This window comes from Oncorhynchus keta, unplaced genomic scaffold (genome assembly GCF_023373465.1).
Source record: "Oncorhynchus keta strain PuntledgeMale-10-30-2019 unplaced genomic scaffold, Oket_V2 Un_contig_4097_pilon_pilon, whole genome shotgun sequence".
NCBI classification, from domain to species: Eukaryota; Metazoa; Chordata; class Actinopteri; order Salmoniformes; family Salmonidae; genus Oncorhynchus; species Oncorhynchus keta.
The window spans coordinates 27,501-45,538 of record NW_026287598.1 but is presented as its reverse complement, the minus strand read 5'-3'; the positions used below and the strand labels follow the sequence as shown (position 1 = coordinate 45,538).

Here is an 18,038-nt window from a genome sequence, read left to right as displayed (position 1 = left end):
TAGAGACTTGGAGACATCCATCCCTCTGCTGGGGGAGAGGGAGGGAGGGAGACAGAGGGAGAGGGAGGGAGGAGGGAGGGAGGGAGGGAGGGAGGGAGGGAGGGGGGAGGGAGGGAGGGAGGGAAAGGAGAGGAGGGAGGGAGGAGGGAGGGGGAGAGGGGAGGGAGGGAGGGAGGGAGGGAGGGAGGGAGGGAGGGAGGGAGGGAGGAGGGAGAGAAGGAGAGGGGGAAGAGGGGAATGAGGGAGAGAGGGAGGGAGAGAGAGGAGAGAAGGAGAGGAGAGAGGAGAGGGGGAAGGGAGGGGAGGAAGAGAGGAAGGAGGGAGAGAGGGAGAGAAGGAGAGAGAGAAGGAGAGGGGAAAGGGAGGGAGGAGAGGGAGAGGGAGAGGAGAGGAAGGAGATGGGAAGGGAGGGAGGAAGAGAGGGAAGGAGGGAGGAAGAGGGAGAGGGGGAAGGGAGGGAGGAAGAGAGGGAAGGAGGGAGAGAGATGGAGAAGGAGAGGAAGAGAAGGAGATGGAGAGAGGAGAAGGGAGGAAGGAAGAGGGAGAGGAGGGAGGGGGAGGAAGGAGAGGGAAGGGAGGGAGGAAGAAGGGGAAGGAGGGAGGAGGAGGAAGGAGGGAGAGAGAGGAGGGAGGAAGAGAGAGAAGGAGGGACAGAGGGGGGGGGAGGAAGAGAGGCAGGTGGTTATGGGGGGGTTAGAGAGAGAGGATGGGTGGGTATAGAGAGAGATTCTCATCAGATCGGATAGAAACCTCCAGTGTAACTAGCCAGCTGGTAATCCTGGAAGTGGAGCCAACCTTAGCGATAAATGAAAACCAGTAATAAACCTAAGGGAACAATGGTGAGTTCTAGAACCATCACCAGTAATAAACCTAAGAGTATAATGGTGAGTTCTAGAACCATCACCAGTAATAAACCTAAGAGTATAATGGTGAGTTCTAGAACCATCACCAGTAATAAACCTAAGGAACAATGGTGAGTTCTAGAACCATCACCAGTAATAAACCTAAGAGTATAATGGTGAGTTCTAGAACCATCACCAGTAATAAACCTAAGAGTATAATGGTGAGTTCTAGAACCATCACCAGTAATAAACCTAAGGGAACAATGGTGAGTTCTAGAACCATCACCAGTAATAAACCTAAGAGTATAATGGTGAGTTCTAGAACCATCACCAGTAATAAACCTAAGGGAACAATGGTGAGTTCTAGAACCATCACCAGTAATACACCTAAGAGTTCTAGAACCATCACCAGTAATAAACCTAAGAGTATAATGGTGAGTTCTAGAACCATCACCAGTAATAAACCTAAGGTATAATGGTGAGTTCTAGAACCATCACCAGTAATAAACCTAAGGGATAATGGTGAGTTCTAGAACCATCACCAGAAAAACCCTGCATCCCACTGCTGGCTTGCTTCTGAAGCCAAGCAGGGTTGGTCCTGGTGGGTTCCTGGATGGGAGACCAGATGCTGCCTGGAAGTGGTGTTGGAGGTTCTAGTAGGATCACCAGTGCTAAACCTAAAAATATCCCAATGCCCCAGGGCAGTTTAGGGAACCATTGATATCAATGAAAAAACCTCGACTTTCAATTGGTGAGTTCTAGAACCATCACCAATAATAAACCTAAGAATAATGGTGAGTTCTAGAACCATCACCAGAATAAACCCCTGCCCCTGGTGAGTTCTGAACCATCAGAGAGTAGATAAACCTAAGAGAGATAGTGGGGTGGAGTTCTGTAGAAATAGGGATAGAGATGTGAGGGAAGGATAGACAATGGTGAGTTCTAGAGGATAGATCATGTGAGGGAAGGAAGAGAATGGAATGGTGAGGATAGAACCATCACCTAGTAATAAACCTAAGGATAGAGAATGGGAGGATAGAACCATCAGGACAGTAAGGGTAAACCTAAGTGAGGATAATGGAGGATTCTAGAATGGTAGGATAAACCTGGAAGGCTAGAGAGTTGGTAGGATAGAGAGATGGTAGGATAAGTGAACCTGGTAAGGATAGAGAGATGGGAGGATAGAGAGATGGAAGGATAATAAACCTAAGGATAATGGTGAGTTCTAGAAGGATAGAGAGATGGTAGGATAAACCTGGAAGGATAAGAGATGGTAGGATAGAACCATGGTAGGATAGAAGATGGAAGGATAGAATGGTAGGATAGAAGATCACCAGGATAATAAACCTAAGATGTATAATGGATGAGTTGTAGAACCATCAGCAGTAATAAACCTAAGGATAACAATGGTAGGAAGTTCTAGAACCATCAGAGTAATAAACCTAAGGAACAATGAGAGATTTTAGGATAGAGATGGTAGGATAAGAGATGGTAGGATAGCATCCCATGGTAGGCTTGAGAGAGGGAAGGATAAGAGGGTTGGAAGGAGGTCAGTCCCTGGATGGGAAGGATAGATGCTGCTGGAAGGATAGAGAGATGGTAGGATAGAGATGGTAGGATAGAGACTCTTTGGATAGATAGTCTAAAAAAATATCCCAATGCCCCAGGGTAGGATGATTGAGGGAGGTCTGCCATTGAGATCAAGGAAAACGGTAGGATTTCAGATGGTAGGAAGAGAAGAGATGGTAGGATTTAATGATCATGCATGGTAGGATAGAGATGGTAGGACAGAGAGAAGTAGACCCCTGCCCCTGTGAGGGAAGGATAGAGAGAGGGTAGGGGAGAGAGATTAGGATAGAGAGATGTGAGGGAAGGATAGAAAGAGGGAAGGATAGAGAGCTGTGAGGAAGGATAGAAAGAGGGAAGGATAGAGAGATGTGAGGGAAGGATAGAGAGATGTGGAGGGAAGGATAGAGAGATGGTAGGAAGGAGAGAGAGATGGTAAGGATAGAGAGGTGGATAGAGTGAGGGGAAGGAGAGAGAGATGGTAGGATAGAGAGATGGTAGGATAGAGATGGAAGGATAGAGGGAAGGATAGAGAGATGGTAGGGAAGGAGAGGAGAGATGGTAGGATAGAGAGATGGAAGGATAGAGAGATGGTAGGATGGGTAGGAAGAGATGGTAGGATAGAGTGAGGGAAGGATAGAGATGGTAGGATAGAGGAGGGAAGGATAGAGAGATGGTAGGAAGATAGAGAGAGATGGTAGGATAGGATGGTAGGATAGAGAGATGGTAAGGATAGAGAGATGGTAGGATAGGATAGAGAGATGGTAGGAAGGATAGAGAGATGGAAGGATAGAGTGAGGGAAGGATAGAGAGATGGTAGGATAGAGATGGTAGGAGGAGAGATGGTAGGATAGAGAGATGGTAGGATAGAGAGGGTAGGATGGAGAGATGGTAGGATAGGATAGAGAGATGGTAGGATGGTAGATGGAAGGATAGAGAGATGGTAGGATAGAGATGGTAGGATAGAGAGATGGTAGGATAGAGAGATAGGTAGGATAGAGATGGTAGGATAGAGATGGAAGGATAGAGAGATGGTAGGATAGAGAGATGGAGATGGTAGGATAGAGGATAGGTAGATGGTAGGATAGGAGTGAGGAAGGATAGAGAGATGGTAGGATAGAGATGAGGATAGAGAGAGGTAGGATAGAGAGAGATGGTAGGATAGAGATGGGATAGAGAGGGAAGGTGTTGGTCTGTTGGTATCAGTGGTTCACCTGCAACGCTCTGATTTCCTCTTGAGCTGCAGTGAGGTGGTAGGACAGAACCTTAGGAGAAGACACACACACACACGTCAGGACAGAACCTTAGGAGAAGACACACACACACACGTCAACACAGGACAGAACCTATAGGAGAGGACACACACACGTCAGGACAGAACCTTAGGAGAGGACAGAACCATCAGGAGAAGACACACACGAACACAGGACAGAACCTTAGGAGAGGACACACACACACACACACCACACACACGTCAACACAGCAGACTTAAAAAAACACAAACACATGAAGGAATTGTAGAAAAACTGAGATTAAATGTATTTGGTGTCAACGGAGTTTCATCATTCCTATATGTGTTCATTAATTAAAATCACTCAGTCTATTTTATAACCATTTATAAGACTCTTATTTGCATAAAATAGACAGAGACCAGTCTTATCAAAAATAGATAGTAGTATTTATCAACGGAGCGCGCTGCCATGGAAACACGAACAACAGTTTATATACAATATATGACGTCACAAAGCAGGTTCACAGGTTCTAGAATGAATCTCCTCCTCTCGACCAGGACAGAGCAGGTTCACAGGTTCTAGAATGAATCTCCTCCTCTCGACCAGGACAGAGCAGGTTCACAGGTTCTAGAATGAATCTCCTCCCTCGACCAGGACAGAGCAGGTTCACAGGTTCTAGAATGAATCTCCTCCTCTCGACCAGGACAAAGCAGGTTCAACAGTTTATATACAAAATATGTTCACAGGTTCTAGAATGAATCTCCTCCTCTCGACCAGGACAGAGCAGGTTCACAGGTTCTAGAATGAATCTCCTCCTCTCGACCAGGACAAAGCAGGTTCACAGGTTCTAGAATGAATCTCCTCCTCTCGACCAGGACAGAGCAGGTTCACAGGTTCTAGAATGAATCTCCTCCTCTCGACCAGGACAGAGCAGGTTCACAGGTTCTAGAATGAATCTCCTCCTCTCGACCAGGACAAAGCAGGTTCACAGGTTCTAGAATGAATCTCCTCCTCTCGACCAGGACAAAGCAGGTTCAACAGTTTATATACAAAATATGGTCACAGGTTCTAGAATGAATCTCCTCCTGTCGACCAGGACAGAGCAGGTTCACAGGTTCTAGAATGAATCTCCTCCTCTCGACCAGGACAGAGCAGGTTCACAGGTTCTAGAATGAATCTCCTCCTCTCGAAGGACAGAGCAGGTTCACAGGTTCTAGAATGAATCTCCTCCTCTCGACCAGGACAGAGCAGGTTCACAGGTTCTAGAATGAATCTCCTCCTCTCGACCAGGACAGAGCAGGTTCACAGGTTCTAGAATGAATCTCCTCCTCTCGACCAGGACAGAGCAGGTTCACAGGTTCTAGAATGAATCTCCTCCTCTCGACCAGGACAGAGCAGGTTCACAGGTTCTAGAATGAATCTCCTCCTGTCGACCAGGACAGAGCAGGTTCACAGGTTCTAGAATGAATCTCCTCCTCTCGACAGGACAAAGCAGGTTCAAAAGTTTATATACAAAATATGGTTCACAGGTTCTAGAATGAATCTCCTCCTGTCGACCAGGACAGAGCAGGTTCACAGGTTCTAGAATGAATCTCCTCCTCTCGACCAGGACAGAGCAGGTTCACAGGTTCTAGAATGAATCTCCTCCTCTCGACCAGGACAGAGCAGGTTCACGGGTTCTAGAATGAATCTCCTCCTCTCGACCAGGACAAAGCAGGTTCACAGGTTCTAGAATGAATCTCCTCCTCTCGACCAGGACAGAGCAGGTTCACAGGTTCTAGAATGAATCTCCTCCTGTCGACCAGGACAAAGCAGGTTCACAGGTTCTAGAATGAATCTCCTCCTCTCGACCAGGACAGAGCAGGTTCACAGGTTCTAGAATGAATCTCCTCCTCTCGACCAGGACAGAGCAGGTTCAACAGTTTATATACAAAATATGACGTCACAGGTTCTAGAATGAATCTCCTCCTCTCGACCAGGACAGAGCAGGTTCACAGGTTCTAGAATGAATCTCCTCCTGTCGACCAGGACAGAGCAGGTTCACAGGTTCTAAAATGAATCTCCTCCTCTCGACCAGGACAGAGCAGGTTCACAGGTTCTAGAATGAATCTCCTCCTCTCGACCAGGACAGAGCAGGTTCACAGGTTCTAGAATGAAATCCTCCTCCTCTCGACCAGGACAGAGCAGGTTCACAGGTTCTAGAATTAATCTCCTCCTCTCGACCAGGACAGAGCAGGTTCACAGGTTCTAGAATGAATCTCCTCCTCTCGACCAGGACAAAGCAGGTTCATTGTTTATATACAAAATATGACGTCACAGGTTCTAGAATGAATCTCCTCCTCTCGACCAGGACAGAGCAGGTTCACAGGTTCTAGAATGAATCTCCTCCTCTCGACCAGGACAGAGCAGGTTCACAGGTTCTAGAATGAATCTCCTCCTTCGACCAGGACAAAGCAGGTTCACAGGTTCTAGAATGAATCTCCTCCTCTCGACCAGGACAGAGCAGGTTCACAGGTTCTAGAATGAATCTCCTCCTCTCGACCAGGACAGAGCAGGTTCACAGGTTCTAGAATGAATCTCCTCCTCTCGACCAGGACAGAGCAGGTTCACGTTCTAGAAATGAATCTCCTCCTGTCGACCAGGACAAAGCAGGTTCACAGGTTCTAGAATGAATCTCCTCCTCTCGACCAGGACAGAGCAGGTTCACAGGTTCTAGAATGAATCTCCTCCTGTCGACCAGGACAAAGCAGGTTCACAGGTTCTAGAATGAATCTCCTCCTCTCGACCAGGACAGAGCAGGTTCACAGGTTCTAGAATGAATCTCCTCCTCTCGACCAGGACAGAGCAGGTTCAACAGTTTATATACAAATATACGTCACAGGTTCTAGAATGAATCTCCTCCTCCGACCAGGACAGAGCAGGTTCACAGGTTCTAGAATGAATCTCCTCCTGTCGACCAGGACAGAGCAGGTTCACAGGTTCTAGAATGAATCTCCTCCTCTCGACCAGGACAGAGCAGGTTCACAGGTTCTAGAATGAATCTCCTCCTATAGGACAGAGCAGGTTCAAGGTTCTAGAATGAATCTCCTCCTCGACCAGGACAGAGCAGGTTCACAGGTTCTAGAATGAATCTCCTCCTCGACCAGGACAAAGCAGGTTCAACAGGTTCTATGAATCTCCTCCTCTCGACAGGACAGAGCAGTTCACAGGTTCTAGAATGAATCTCCTCCTCTCGACCAGGACAGAGCAGGTTCACAGGTTCTAGAATGAATCTCCTCCTCTCGACCAGGACAGAGCAGGTTCACAGGTTCTAGAATGAATCTCCTCCTCTCGACCAGGACAGAGCAGGTTCACAGGTTCTAGAATGAAACTCCTCCTCTCGACCAGGACAGAGCAGGTTCACAGGTTCTAGAATTAATCTCCTCCTTCGACCAGGACAGAGCAGGTTCACAGGTTCTAGAATGAATCTCCTCCTCTCGACCAGGACAAAGCAGGTTCAACAGTTTATATACAAAATATGACGTCACAGGTTCTAGAATGAATCTCCTCCTGTCGACCAGGACAGAGCAGGTTCACAGGTTCTAGAATGAATCTCCTCCTCTCGACCAGGACAGAGCAGGTTCACAGGTTCTAGAATGAATCTCCTCCTCTCGACCAGGACAGAGCAGGTTCACGGGTTCTGAATTAATCTCCTCCTGTCTACCAGGACAAAGCAGGTTCACAGGTTCTAGAATGAATCTCCTCCTCTCGACCAGGACAGAGCAGGTTCACAGGTTCTAGAATGAATCTCCTCCTGTCGACCAGGACAAAGCAGGTTCACAGGTTCTAGAATGAATCTCCTCCTCTCGACCAGGACAGAGCAGGTTCACAGGTTCTAGAATGAATCTCCTCCTCTCGACCAGGACAGAGCAGGTTCAACAGTTTATATACAAAATATGACGTCACAGGTTCTAGAATGAATCTCCTCCTCTCGACCAGGACAGAGCAGGTTCACAGGTTCTAGAATGAATCTCCTCCTGTCGACCAGGACAGAGCAGGTTCATGGTTCTAGAATGAATCTCCTCCTCTCGACCAGGACAGAGCAGGTTCACAGGTTCTAGAATGAATCTCCTCCTCTCGACCAGGACAGAGCAGGTTCACATTCTAGAAGAATCTCCTCCTGTCGACCAGGACAGAGCAGGTTCACAGGTTCTAGAATGAATCTCCTCCTGTCGACCAGGACAAAGCAGGTTCAACAGTTTATATACAAAAATGGTCACAGGTTCTAGAATGAATCTCCTTCTCGACCAGGACAGAGCAGGTTCACAGGTTCTAGAATGAATCTCCTCCTGTCGACCAGGACAGAGCAGGTTCACAGGTTCTAGAATGAATCTCCTCCTCTCGACCAGGACAGAGCAGGTTCACAGGTTCTAGAATGAATCTCCTCCTCTCGACCAGGACAGAGCAGGTTCACAGGTTCTAGAATGAATCTCCTCCTGTCGACCAGGACAGAGCAGGTTCACAGGTTCTAGAATGAATCTCCTCCTCTCGACCAGGACAGAGCAGGTTCACAGGTTCTAGAATGAATCTCCTCCTCTCGACCAGGACAGAGCAGGTTCACAGGTTCTAGAATGAATCTCCTCCTCTCGACCAGGACAGAGCAGGTTCACAGGTTCTAGAATGAATCTCCTCCTCTCGACCAGGACAAAGCAGGTTCACAGGTTCTAGAATGAATCTCCTCCTCTCGACCAGGACGAAGCAGGTTCACAGGTTCTAGAATGAATCTCCTCCTCTCGACCAGGACAGAGCAGGTTGACAGGTTCTAGAATGAATCTCCTCCTCTCGACCAGGACGAAGCAGGTTCACAGGTTCTAGAATGAATCTCCTCCTCTCGACCAGGACGAAGCAGGTTCAACAGTTCATTCCAACTCACCAACACGACACACACTATACCTGGATGAACTCCTGAAGTCTCACCATCATTTATTACCACTTTAGCAGACAGTTCCAGATACGGAAAACCTGGAGGGGCTCTCGCTGTCTCATCTAAACGCCACAGAGTTATAGTTGAGTGGGTTCAAACATAGGTTAATGACCCTCTTTGCTTACTTCAAACCCACAACCCGTTCCTCTCCAACTAAGTTGGAATGGTGTTTATTATGTTTTAATCACTCCTTGTTCATGCTACGTAATCCCTTCCTTATGAACTAACATTATTAATCAGATATTGTAAAACAGAGTATAAGTTTAATTAGTTATAGTTCTATTTAAATGTAGATATTGTTTAGTCATTATTCATAAATTCCTATCACTAAGGTGTATGTAAACTTCAGACTTCACCTCTATACACAGAACCAGTCAAAAGTTTGGACACACTTACTCATTCAAGGGTTTTTATTTATTTTTAATATTTTCTACATTGGAGAATAATAGTGACGACATCAAAACTATGAAATAACAAATATGGAATCATGTAGTAACCAAAAAAGTGTTAAACAAATAAAAATATATTTTAGATTCTTCATAGTTGTGATGTCTTCACTATTATTCTACAATGTAGAAAATAGTAAAAAATAAAGAAAACCCCTTGACTAGTACTATATATATATTACATATATATACATATATACACAGACTTCTGTCTCCTCCCCACCTCTTGTGTAATTCTCATGTCCCTGGCTGGCTCGTTGGATTCTATCCGTCTGGGTAAATACTGGTCTGACTATCCGTTGGACGGTCTGGGGCCAGGCCGCAGTACACCGCAAAGTCCTCTAGGAGGCGCTCATCATAACGGTTAAACGCCCTGCCCGTCTCCGCCTACAGGGGCCGTGCCCAGTTTGTTCTTCAGCTGGCAGACGGCTGAACAGACAACAACAGCAACAGCAACAACAACAACAGCAACAACAACAGCAACAAGATGATCAACAACAACAACATTCAACAACAGACAACAACAGCAACAACAACAACAACAACAACATGAACAACAGAGGGATGGATGAAAAGTTGTTAATAACTTTATTTATTTATTTAATAACTTAAAATTCATGACGATTCATGACTCAATCTTATCAGGTATCGACAAGATTCGACCACAGACTTGTTCAAATCTCAGACTGCTGACCTGGGATCAGTTTTGCCTTTTAGATCCCAATGAAGAAGACCACATAGACAGGTGGGGAGCTGATCCTAGATCAGCCCTGCTACTCTGAGATGCTATTGCGGATGTGTTTCTGTGGTGTGGAGATCAGTACTGGTTAATTTATGGATAGGGGGCAGTATTCAAAGTTTGATGAACAGACCCAAAGTAAACTGCCTGTTACTCAGGCCCAGAAGCTAGTATATAATTGTATTATTGGATAGAAAACACTCTGACGTTTCTAAAACTGTTAACATAATGTCTGTGAGTATTACAGAACTGATGTGGCAGGTGAAACCTAGGACAAACCATCCAGGAAATGACATTTCTTTGATGATTCTTTTCTATTCAAAGCCTATTGACTATATAAATTAGGACCCAGATTGCAGTTCTATGGCTTCCTACTAGATGTCAACAGTCTTTAGACATGGTTTCAGGCTTGTTTTCTGAAGAAAAAAAAAAGATTAAGAAGTTTTGGCAGGTGACCGTTTTCACTGCCACTACTCCTTGTGCGTGACGGTGACCCCTCGTTCTTTTTCCTTTCTATTGAAAAGCTTTTTGTCCGGCTGAAATATTAGCGATTATTTAGATAATAATTGACACCCTGAGGATTAGTTATAAACATCTTTTGACATTCTAACTACTCAGAATTTGTCTGCATGTTTTCACCTCCTTCGGCCTTGTAACTGAACAACAACAAAAGGAGTTTTGGGATATAAAGAGGTTTATCGAACAAAACAACAATTTATTGTGTTGAACCACTTTGGAATGCCAACAGATAAGTAGAATGTTTATTTTATTGCAACATGACTGTAAGTCTTTTGTAAGGACAGAAAGCATGCCTGCTAAATGAAAATCTGACACAGCGGCTATTATCTATATATAATCTTTCTCTATAACATTCTTATGAATGTTTACTATTAGGCGCTCTGCAATAAATTACAAGGTGTTCTACCTCCCAAATTGAATACAGCCAGTGGATTAGGACTGAACAACAACCCTGCTAACAAAACAGGCTTTTCAGCTTAGGGATTCCTATAAATACAAGATGATCTACAGACTTTTTATCGAACAAGAACAGACAATTCTATTCCTAGTTACAAGCTGGACAGACTTCCTAGTAAATACAAGATGATCTACAGACAGATGAAGATCTTCAACAGACTTCCTAGTAAATACAAGATGATCTATTTTATTGCAAGATTTTCTTTACTTCCTAGTAAATACAAGATGACTCAGACAAGATTCTCAGCAGACTTCCTAGTAAATACAAGATTTACAGACATCTCTTTGTAAATACAAGATGATCTACAGACAAGATTCCTACAGACTTCCTATCAAGATTCTCTACAGACAAGTTCTGACAAGATTCTCTACAGACTTCCTAGTAAATACAAGATTCTCTCAGACAAGATTCTCTACAGAAAAATACTGACACAGATTCTCTATCACAGACTTCCTAGTAAATACTTCTAAGACAAGATTCTCTACAGTTCCTATAAATACAAGATTCTTACAGACAAGATTCTTATGACAAGATTATTACAGACAAGATTCTCTACAGACAAGATTCTGACAAGATTCTCTACAGACTTCCTAGTAAATACAAGATTCTCTACAGACAAGATTCTCTACAGACAAGATTCTCTACAGACTTCCTAGTAAATACAAGATGATGGTCCTAGTAAATACAAGATGATCTACAGACGTCCTAGTAAATACGCTTCCTAGTCATTCAATACTAGTCAGAAGACAGTAAATAAAGACTCTCTGTTTAAGACGCACTGATATCAGCCTTGACTTCTCCTACGACTAACAGTATGTCTCTAACAACCACAGAAGAAGAAGACTCCCTACGACTAAGCATGTCTCTAACAACCACAGAAGAAGAAGACTCCCTACGACTAACAGCATGTCTCTAACAACCACAGAAGAAGAAGACTCCCTACGACTAACAGCATGTCTCTAACAACCACAGAAGAAGAAGACTCCCTAGACTAACAGTGTGTCTCTAACAACCACAGAAGAAGAAGACTCCTACGACTAACAGTACAAGAAATCTACAGACAAGATTCTCTAATAACCAGAGAAGAAGAAGACTTCCTAGTAAATACAGAAGATTATCCCTACGACAAGATTCTCTAACAGACTTCCTAGTAACAAGATTCTCTACAACCACTAGAAATACTCCCTATGACTAACAGATTCTCTAGTAAATACAGAAGAAGAAGACTTCCTACAGACTAACAGCATACAAGATGATCTACAACAAGATTCTCTACAGACTTCCTAGTAAATGTCTCTACAAGATTCTCTAACAGACTTCAACTAGTAAATACAAGATGATCTCTAACAGACCACAGAAGATACAAGACTTCTCTAACAGCACTTAACCCACAGAAGAAGAAGACTAAACAGCATGCCTCTAACAACCACAGATGATCTACAGACAAGATTCTCTAGACAAGATTCTAACAGCATAAAGACAGATTCTTCCTAGAAGAAGAAAGATTCATTCTAACAGCTAGTAAAGAACTAGACTCAGTAAATAAAGACTGAAGAAGCTCAGTAATAACAGCATGGTTTAACAACCACAGAACTGACTATCAATATCTCTGCCTTGACTATCAACAACCACAGAAGAAGAAGACTAACAGCATGTCTCTAACAACCACAGAAGAAGAAGACTCCCTACAGACAGATGTCTCTAACAGAAGAAGAAGACTCCTATAACAGTGCTCTAACAACCACAGAAGAAGACTCCCTACGACTAACAGCATGTCTCTAACAACCACAGAAGAAGAAGACTCCCTACGACTAACAGCATGTCTCTAACAACCACAGAAGAAGAAGACTCCCTACGACTAACAGATGCTAACAACCACAGAAGAAGAAGACTCCCTACGACTAACAGCGTGTCTCTAACAACCACAGAAGAAGAAGACTCCCTAACAACCCACAGAAGAAGAAGACTGCCTCTTTAACAGTTGTCTCTGAACCACAGAAGAAGAAGACCTGCCTCTTTACTGTTGTATAGGTGTAATAGAATTCATGTAGTTGTTCTCAATGGAATTCTACAGTGAGGTTAAAGTCATATAAACATAGTTGGATAAATAGAGTGAGTTTTATCCAGTCATTGGCCTGTAAAGACAGCAGAGAAGATACATTCAGAGAAAGAGGGACGCACCAATGATTTGTCCTGTCTTCCCATTTCTGATCGGGCAGCAGACCAGACTACCCGTGTGGGGTCCTGATCGGCGCCGGACACGTTCATTGTCTCCTTGGAGACCAGCACCTGCAGGGCGTGGGTCAGGTCTATGTCCGAGAGGGTACAGTCTCTATGGAAACATAGAAATATAGTGATGCTACAGTCTCTATGGAAACAGAGAAATATAGGGATGCTACAGTCTCTATGGAAACACATAAATATAGTGATGCTACAGTCTCTATGGAAACACAGAAATATAGGGATGCTACTGTCTCTATGGAAACACAGAAATATAGGGATGCTACAGTCTCTATGGAAACACAGACATATAGGGATGCTACTGTCTCTATGGAAACACAGAAATATAGTGATGCTACAGTCTCTATGGAAACACAGAAATATAGTGATGCTACTGTCTCTATGGAAACACAGAAATATAGGGATGCTACAGTCTCTATGGAAACACAGAAATATAGGGATGCTACTGTCTCTATGGAAACACAGAAATATAGGGATGCTACTGTCTCTATGGAAACACAGAAATATAGTCTCTCTATGGAAACACAGAAATATAGGGATGCACAGTCTCTATGGAAACACAGAAATATAGTGATGCTACAGTCTCTATGGAAACACAGAAATATAGGGATGCTACTGTCTCTATGGAAACACAGAAATATAGGGATGCTACTGTCTCTATGGAAACACAGAAATATAGGGATGCTACTGTCTCTATGAAACACAGAAATATAGGGATGCTACAGTCTCTATGGAAACACAGAAATATAGGGATGCTACTGTCTCTATGGAAACACAGAAATATAGGGATGCTACTGTCTCTATGGAAACACAGAAATATAGTGAAGAGACACATAGAGGTATATAGAGAGGTACACTGCTCAAAAAAATAAAGGGAACACTAAAATAACACATCCTAGATCTGAATGAATTAAATATTCTTATTAAACACTTTTCTCTTACATAGTTGAATGTGCTGACAACAAAATCACACAAAAATTATCAATGGAAATCAAATTTATCAACCCATGGAGGTCTGGATTTGGAGTCACACTCAAAATTAAAGTAGAAAACCACACTACAGGCTGATCCAACTTTGATGTGATGTTCTTAAAACAAGTCAAAATGAGGCTCAGTAGTGTGTGTGTCCTCCACGTGCCTGTATGACCTCCTTACAGAGCCTGGGCATGGTCCTGATGAGGTGGCGGATGGTCTCCTGAGGGTTTCTCCTCCCAGACCTGGACTAAAGCATCTGCTAACTCCTGGACAGTCTGTGGTGCAACAGACTGTTGGTGGATGGAGCGAGACATGATGTCCCAGATGTGCTCAATTGGATTCAGGTCTGGGAACGGGCGGGCCAGTCCATAGCATCAATGCCTTCCTCTTGCAGGAACTGCTGACACACTCCAGCCACATGAGGTCTAGCATTGTCTTCCATTAGGAGGAACCAAGGGCCAACCGCAATCAATCAGTGTTGCTTCCTAAGTGGACAGTTTGATTTCACAGAAGTGTGATTGACTTGCAGTTACATTGTGTTGTTTAAGTGTTCCCTTTATTTTTTTGAGCAGTGTATATATAGCCTGGAACCAAACACGGCCGTTGGTGTAATGACACAACAGTGATAGGAGAGGAAAACCCTTTCTAGAACCTTTGAAAGATCTGGAACTCTGACCCTTGTTCTTCTCCTCCATATGGACCAGCCCAGAGAAGGAGTTCTAGAACACAACGGAACAGTAGAACACGTCAACAAGGTTCTACATTTATACAGTTCAGAACTTCCATAGACCATTAGTAACAACACACAGGCGTGGGAATGGAGGAAAGTCACTCTGGGAACCCACTAAGGGAAAATCCTTGAATTAAAATGACAAAATGTTCAAATAATTACACTGGTTCCACCCCCAGATTTCCTTCCAAATTTTTAAACTGCTTCTCAGTCTGGCCTCCAGCCGATAAACGGGGTTTGAAATGAGACTGAAAATGGCTGGTCCAATCAGCGTTCGCCCAGAAACAATGGGAGCGTTTACGACCAAAACCAGACCAATAAGCGACGTAAAGAAATAGTAAAAAGCAGAGATCATGCTGGACCCACCCAGCTAAAACAATACTGCAGTCTACTAAGAAGAAACAATACTGCAGTCTACTAAGAAGAAACAATACTGCAGTCAACTACGAAGAAACAATACTGCAGTCTACTAAGAAGAAACTATACTGCAGTCAACTAAGAAGAAACAATACTGCAGTCAACTACAAAGAAACAATACTGCAGTCAACTACGAAGAAACAATACTGCAGTCAACTACGAAGAAACAATACTGCAGTCAATTAAGAAGAAACAATACTGCAGTCTACTAAGAAGAAACAATACTGCAGTCAACTACGAAGAAACAATACTGCAGTCAACTAAGAAGAAACAATACTGCAGTCAACTACGAAGAAACAATACTGCAGTCAACTAAGAAGAAACAATACTGCAGTCAACTAAGAAGAAACAATACCGCAGTCTACTAAGAAGAAACAATACTGCAGTCTACTAAGAAGAAACAATACTGTAGTCAACTAAGAAGAAACAATACTGCAGTCAACTACGAAGAAACAATACTGCAGTCAACTAAGAAGAAACAATACTGCAGTCAACTAAGAAGAAACAATACTGCAGTCTACTAAGAAGAAACAATACTGCAGTCAACTAAGAAGAAACAATACTGCAGTCTACTAAGAAGAAACAATACTGCAGTCAACTAAGAAGAAACAATACTGCAGTCAACTAAGAAGAAACAATACTGCAGTCTACTAAGAAGAAACAATACTGCAGTCAACTAAGAAGAAACAATACTGCAGTCAACTAAGAAGAAACAATACTGCAGTCTACTAAGAAGAAACAATACTGCAGTCAACTAAGAATAAACAATACTGCAGTCAACTAAGAAGAAACAATACTGCAGTCTACTAAGAAGAAACAATACTGCAGTCTACTAAGAAGAAACAATACTGCAGTCTACTAAGAAGAAACAATACTGCAGTCAACTAAGAAGACACAATACTGCAGTCTACTAAGAAGAAACAATACTGCAGTCAACTAAGAAGAAACAATACTGCAGTCTACTAAGAAGAAACAATACTGCAGTCTACTAAGAAGAAACAATACTGCAGTCAACTAAGAAGAAACAATACTGCAGTCTACTAAGAATAAACAATACTGCAGTCTACTAAGAATAAACAATACTGCAGTCAACCAAGAATAAACAATACTGCAGTCTACTACGAAGAAACAATACTGCAGTCTACTAAGAATAAACAAACAGTCTATAATCCAGAAACAATACTGCAGTCTACTAAGAAGAAACAATACTTCAGTCAACTAAGAAAAACAAACATAATCCAGGAAGTTATGTCTTGTGTTTTAGTAAATCAGAGTAACTGAAAGTTCAGAGAAAATAAAAACATTAAACTACTGTTGCTTCTCACCGAAACGTTTACACTTTCATCCTCCCGGTATAGTTGGGAAAGTTTAGACTTTCATCCTCCCGGTATAGTTGGGAAAGTTTAGACTTTCATCCTCCTGGTATAGTTGGGAAAGTTTAGACTTTCATCCTCCCGGTATAGTTGGGAAAGTTTAGACTTTCATCCTCCTGGTATAGTTGGGAAAGTTTAGACTTTCATCCTCCTGGTATAGTTGGGAAAGTTTAGACTTTCATCCTCCTGGTATAGTTGGGAAAGTTTACACTTTCATCCTCCTGGTATAGTTGGGAAAGTTTACACTTTCATCCTCCCGGTATAGTTGGGAAAGTTTACACTTTCATCCTCCTGGTATAGTTGGGAAAGTTTACACTTTCATCCTCCCGGTATAGTTGGGAAAGTTTAGACTTTAGACCTTAGACATCAAGTTATTATATTGATTATATAAACCTATCTGATCATTATTTCAGACCTGCATGGTAGGGGTTAGGAGATAGGGGTTAGGAGCTAGTGTTTAGGGGTTAGGAGCTAGTGTTTAGGGGGTAGGAGCTAGTGGTCAGGGGTTAGGAGATAGTGTTTAGCGGTTAGGAGCTCGTGTTTAGGAGCTAGTGGTTAGGGGTTAATATCTAGTGTTTAGCGGTTAGGAGCTAGTGTTTAGGGGCTAGGAGCTTGTGTTTAGGGGGTAGGAGCTAGTGGTCAGGGGTTAGGAGAAAGTGGTTAGGAGCTAGTGTTTAGGGGCTTGTGGTTTGGGGTTAATATCTAGTGTTTAGGGGCTAGGAGCTCGTGTTTAGGAGCTAGTGGTTAGGGGCTAGGAGCTTATGGTTATGAAATAGTGGTTACAGTTTAGGGGTAAGGAGCTAGGGGTTAGTTGTTAGGGGTTAGGAGCTAAGGGTTAGGGGTTAAGGTCTAGTGGTTAGGGGTTAGGAGATAGTGGTTAGTGTTTAGGAGCTAGTGGTTAGGAGCTAGTGGTTAGGGGTTAGGAGTCATAGGGTTAGGGGCATAGGTCTAGGGGTTAGGGGGGGTTAGGGGTTAGAGGTTAGGGGCTAGGAGTTATGGGTTAGGGGACTAGACCTAGGGGTTAGGTGCTAGGGGTTGGGAGCTAGTGGTTAGGAGCTAGGGGTTAGGAACTATAGGTTAGGAGCTCGGGGTCAGGAGCTAGTGGTTAGGAGCTAGGGGTTAGGAGCTAGGGGTTAGGGGCTAGGGGTTAGGAGCTAGGGATTAGGAGCTAGTGGTTAGGAGCTAGGGGTTAGGTGCTAGCGGTTAGGAGCTAGGGGTTTGGAGCTAGTGGTTAAGAGCTAGGGGTTAGGTGCTAGGGGTTCGGTGCTAGGGGTTAGGAGATAGGGGTTAGAAGCTAGTGGTTAGGGGTTAGGGGTCGGCAGAGTTGTCTTAGAATAGAAACAGTAATTTCTCTCAAACTGTCACTGTAATAGGGAGACTGTCTATCATAAAGAACAGGATATGACATCAAGTGGTAGTTACCTTGGGTCTGTCCCTGGCGATGAAAATGGTACAGTACTGAGCCCGTGCGAAAGGCAGGATGGTGGCGGCCATCTTGCCCAGGAGATTCTCCATCGACTTCTGTTCCTCTGACAGCA

At 43.6% G+C, this 18,038-nt stretch overlaps 2 long non-coding RNA genes across 10 annotated transcripts in view; one reads left to right on the top strand and one right to left on the bottom strand.

Moving 5' to 3' along the window:
• Positions 1 to 4,290: 4,290 nt before the first annotated feature.
• LOC127924484 (uncharacterized) lies at positions 4,291 to 8,424 on the top strand. 9 transcript variants are annotated; one of them, XR_008117982.1, is made up of 3 exons: positions 4,291 to 4,353; positions 4,575 to 4,672; positions 8,382 to 8,424. It is a non-coding gene; the product is annotated as an uncharacterized LOC127924484 (long non-coding RNA). The 9 variants fall into 9 exon arrangements; XR_008117983.1 differs by lacking the exon at positions 8,382 to 8,424 and adding an exon at positions 7,455 to 7,497; XR_008117984.1 differs by lacking the exon at positions 8,382 to 8,424 and adding an exon at positions 7,357 to 7,399.
• Positions 8,425 to 17,941: 9,517 nt separating this feature from the next.
• Positions 17,942 to 18,038, bottom strand: part of LOC127924483 (uncharacterized) — a 2,429-nt gene continuing 2,332 nt past the window's right edge. Inside the window, exon 3 of the long non-coding RNA XR_008117976.1 lies at positions 17,942 to 18,038. This exon is cut by the window's right edge and continues 22 nt beyond it. This is a non-coding gene — a long non-coding RNA (uncharacterized LOC127924483).